Below are 5,200 nucleotides of genomic sequence, written 5' to 3' on the forward strand. Positions count from 1 at the left end.
GTCAACATAATGAGATGCCAACTATACAAAAGAAAAATTAAAAAATTAAGTGGATGTGGTAGCATGTGCCTGTAGTCCCAGCTACTGGAGAGGATGAAGCAGGAGAATCACGTGAGCCCAGGGGAAACCTGGACAAGATGGTGAGATCGCATCTTTAAAAAGAAAAAAAAAAATGAGGGATGACAAAACTCTTGTTTCAAATACATTTTGTGGTGAAATTGGGTTCCTGAACGTGTGTGTTGAGCATCTCTGGGCCTGAATTGTGTGGATTCAAAGACCTTTATGAGCCCATCAGGCAAGAGGAGGAACAAAATGAGTACCAAGTAAGTTAGAGCAGATGGCCTTCCTGGAACTGGGGTAAGCCTGACACTGCAGAAACGTGTATGAGTTAAAATTAATGTTTGGTAGTAAATGCTAGATTCTGATGGCAAAAAAAAGTTAATTTTGGAATACAAAAGCATTTCAAAAGATTCAGAAGCCCACCCCGAAATATGCTGACAAAAATTAAAATATATGCATATTTAGCAAGGTATGAAATAGTTAAAAGAATAAATCAATAAAATATATGCATATAGTAAAAAAACTTACAAAAGAGTATAAAATAGCACTTGCTTCGGCGGCATTTATACGAAAATTGGGATGATACAGAGAAGATTAGTATGGCCTCTGTAAAAATATGTATTTTTTTCTTTTATAAATTTTTTAAAATTATACTTTAAGTTCTGGAGTACATGTGCAGATGTGCAGTTTTGTTACATAGGTATACACATGTCATGGTGGTTTGCTGCACCCACCAACCCGTCGCCTACATTAGGTATTTCTCCTAATGCTATCCCTCCCCTAGCCCCCAACCCTGAGACAGGCCCTGGGGTGTGATGTTCCCCTCCCTGTGTCCATGTGTTCTCATTGTTCAACTCCCATTTATGAGTAAGAACATGAGGTGTTTGGTTTTCTGTTCTTGTGATAGTTTGCTGAGAATGATGGTTTCCAGCTTCATCCATGTGCATGCTAAAGACATGAACTCATCCTTTTTTATGGCTGCATAGTATTCCATGGTGTATATGTGCCACATTTTCTTTATCCAGTCTATCATTGATGGACATTTGGATTGGTTCCAAGTCTTTGCTATTGTGAATAGTGCCTCAATAAACGTAGTGTTCACGTATCTTTATAGTAGAATGATTTATAATCCTTTCAATATATACCCAGCCATAGGATTGATGGGTCAAATGGTATTTTTGGTTCTAGATCCTTGAGGAATCGCCACACGGTCTCCCACAATGGTTGAACTAATTTACACTGCCACCAGCAGCGTAAAAGCATTCTTATTTCTCCACATCCTCTCCAGCATCTGTTGTTTCCTGACTTTTTAATGATTGCCGTTCTAACTGGCATGAGATGGTATTTCATTGTGGGTTTGATTTGCATTTCTCTAATGACCAGTGGTGATGAACATTTTTTCATATGTCTGTTGGGTATATACATGTCTTCTTTTTAGAAGCATCTGTTCATAAACTTTGCCCACTTTTTGATGGGTTTGTTTTATTCTTGTAAATTTAAGTTTTTTGTAGATTCTGGATATTAGCCCTTTGTCAGATGGATAGATTGCAAAAATTTTCTCCCATTCTGTAGGTTACCTGTTCACTCTGATGATAGTTTCTTTTGCGTGCAGAAGCTCTTTTGTTTAATTAGATCCCATTTGTCAAATTTGGGTTTTGTTGCCATTGCTTTTGGTGTTTTAGACATGAAGTCTTTGCCCATGGCTATGTCCTGAATGGTACTGCTCAGGTTTTCTTTTAGGATTTTTATGGTCCTAGGTCTTACATTTAAGTCAAGATCAATCTTGAGCTGATTTTTGTATAAGGTGTAAGGAAGGGGTCCAGTTTCAGTTTTCTGAATATGGCTACCCAGTTTTCCCAGCACTGTTTATTAAATAGGGAATCTTTTCCCCATTGATTGTTTGTGTCTGGTTTGTCAAAGATCAGATGGTTGTAGATGTGTGGTGTTGTTTCTAAGGTCTCTGTTCTGTTCCATTGGTCTATATATCTGTGTTGGTACCAGTACCATGCTGTTTTGGTTACTGTAGCCTTGTAGTATAGTTTGAAGTCAGATAGTGTGATGCCTCCAGCTTTGTTCTTCTTGCCCAGGATTGTCTTGGCTGTGAGGGCTCTTTTTTGGTTCCATATGAAGTTTAAAGTAGTTTTTTTCAATTTTATGAAGAAAGGCAGTGGTAGCTTCATGGGGATAGCATTGAATCTATAAATTACTTTGGGCAGTATGGCCATTTTCACAATATTGATTGTTCCTGTCCATGAGCATGGAATGTTTTTTGATTCCTTTGTGTCCTCTCTTATTTCCTTGAGCAGTGGTTTGCAATTGTCCTTGAAGAGGTGCTTCACATCCCTCGTAAGTTATATTCCTAGGTATTTTATTCTCTTTGTAGCAATTGTGAATGGGAGTTCACTCCTGATTTGGCTCTCTGTTTGTCTGTTATTGATGTATAGGAATGCTTGTGATTTTTGCGCATTGATTTTGTATCCTGAGACTTTGCCAAAGTTGCTTATCAGCTTAAGGAGATTTAGGGCTGAGACAATGGGGTTTTCTAAGTATACAATCATGTCATCTGCAAACAGAGACAATTTGACTTCATCTTTTCCTATTTGAATACCCTTTATTTCTTTCTCTTGCCTGATTGCCCTGGCGAGAACTTCCAGTACTATGTTGAATTGGAGTGGTGAGAGAGGGCATGTCTTGTGCTGGTTCTCAAAGGGAATGCTTCTAGTTTTTGCCCATTCAGTATGGTATTGGCTGTGTATTTGTCATACATGGCTCTTTTTATTTTGAGATACATTTCATTGATATCTAGTTTATTGAGAGTTTTTAGCATGAAGAGGGGTTGAATTTAGTTGAAGGACTTTTCTGCATCTATTGAGATAATCATTTGGTTTTTGTCATTGGTTCTGTTTATGTGATAGATTACTTTTATTAATTTGCCTACGTTGAGCCAGCCTCGCATCCAAGGTATGAAGCCAACTTGATCGCAGTGGATAAGCTTTTTGATGTGCAGCTGGATTCAGTTTCCCAGTATTTTATTGTGGATTTTCGCATCAATGTTAATCAGGGATATTGGCCGGAAATTTTCGTTTTTTATTGTGTCTTTGCCAGGTTTTGGTATCAGGATGGTGCTGGCCTCATAAAATGAGTTAGGGAGGATTCCCTCTTTTTCTATTATTTGGAATAGTTTCAGAAGGAATGGTACCAGCTCCTCTTTATACCTCTGGTAGAATTTGGCTGTGAATCCATCTGGTTCTGGACTTTGTTTTGGTTGGTAGTTTATTAATTACTGCCTCAATTTCAGATTTCGTTATTGGTTTATTCAGGGATTCAACTTATTCCTAATTTAGACTTGGGAGGGTATGTGTGTCCATGAATTTATCAATTTCTTCTAGACTTTCTAGTTTATTAGTGTTTATAGTATTCTCTGATGGTAGTTTTTATTTCTGTGGGATCAGTGGTGGTATCTCCTTTATCATTTTTTATTGCATCTATTTGATTCTTCTCTCTTGTCTTCTTTATTTTTCTGGCTAGCGGTCTATCTACTTTGTTGATCTTTTCTAAAAATCAGCTCCTGGATTCATTAATTTTTTGAAGGGTTTTTCTTGTCTCTATCTCCTTCAGTTCTGCTCTCTTCTTAGTTATTTCTTGTCTTCTGCTAGATTTTGAATTTATTTGCTGTTGCTTCTCTAGTTCTTGTAATTTTGATGTTAGGGTGTCAATTTTACATCTTTCTTGCTTTCTCTTGTGGGCATTTAGTGCTATAAATTTGTCTCTACACACTGCTTTAAATGTATCCCAGAGATTCTGGTATGTTGTGTCTTCATTCTCATTGGTTTCAAAGAACATTTTTATTTTAGCATTAATTTTGTTATTTACCCAGTAGTCATTCAGGAGCAGGTTATTCAGTTTCCATGTAGTTGTGCGATTTTGAGTGAGTTTCATTATCCTGAGTTCTAATTTGATTGCACTGTGGTCTGAGAGACTATTTGTTATGATTTTCATTATTTTGCATTTGCTGAGGAGGGTTTACTTCCAATTATGTGGTCAGTTTTAGAATAAGTGTGATGTAGTGGTGAGAAGAATGTATATTCTGTTGATTTTGGGTGGAGAGTTCTGTAGATGTCTGTTAGGTCTGCTTGGTCCAGAACTGAATTAAAGTCTTGAATATCCTTGTTAATTTTCTGTCTCATTGATCTGCCTAATATTGACAGTGGGGTGTTAAAGTCTCCCACTATTATTGTGTGGGAGTGTAAGTCTCTTTGTTGGTCTCTAAGAACTTTATGAATCTGGATGCTCCTGTATTGGGTGCATATCTATTTAGGATAGTTAGCCCTTCTTGCTGCATCGATCCCTTTACCATTATGTAATGCCATTCTTTGTCTCTTTTGATCTTTGTTGGTTTAAAGTCTGTTTTATCAGAGACTAGGATTGCAACTCCTGCTTTTATTTGCTTCACATTTGCTTGGTAAATATTCCTCCATCCCTTTATTTTGAGCCTATGTGTGTCTTTGCACATGAGATGGGTCTCCTGAATACAGCACACTGATGGGTCTATACTGTTTGTCCAATTTGGCAGTCTGTGTCTTTTAATTGAGGCATTTGGCGCATTTACATTTAAGGTTAATATTGTTATACGTGAATTTCATCCTGTCAGTATGATGCTAGCTGGTTGTTTTGCCTGTTTGTTGATGCAGTTTCTTCATAGTGTCGATGTTCTTTACAATTTGGTATGTTTTTGCAGGGGTGGTACCAGTTTTTTCTTAACATGTTTAGTGCTTCCTTCAGGAGCTCTTGTAAGGCAGGCCTGGTCGTGACAAAATCTCTCGGCGTTTGCTTCTTTGTGAAGGCTTTTATTTCTCCTTCATTTATGAAGCTTGGTTCGGCTGGATATGAAATTCTGGGTTAAAAATTCTTTTCTTTAAGCATGTTGAATATTGGCCCCCCCCCTCTTCTGGCTTGTAGGGTTTCTGTGAGAGATCCACTGTTTGTCTGATGGGCTTCCCATTGTGGGTAAACTAACCTTTCTCTCTGGCTGCCCTTAACATTTTTTCCTTCATTTCAACCTTGGTGAATCTGATGGTTGTGTGTCTTGGGGTTGCTCTTCTCGAGGAGTATCTTTGTGGTGTTCTCTGTATTTCCTAAA

General features: G+C 37.7%; 1 non-coding gene across 1 annotated transcript; it reads left to right on the forward strand.

Annotated features, from left to right (window-relative positions):
* Positions 1-608: 608 nt before the first annotated feature.
* On the forward strand, positions 609-712 carry LOC115834916. Its single transcript, XR_004029905.1, has one exon. It is a non-coding gene; the product is annotated as a U6 spliceosomal RNA (small nuclear RNA).
* Positions 713-5,200: the final 4,488 nt, after the last annotated feature.

Source organism: Nomascus leucogenys, chromosome 4, assembly GCF_006542625.1.
Source record: "Nomascus leucogenys isolate Asia chromosome 4, Asia_NLE_v1, whole genome shotgun sequence".
In the NCBI taxonomy this organism is placed as follows: Eukaryota; Metazoa; Chordata; class Mammalia; order Primates; family Hylobatidae; genus Nomascus; species Nomascus leucogenys.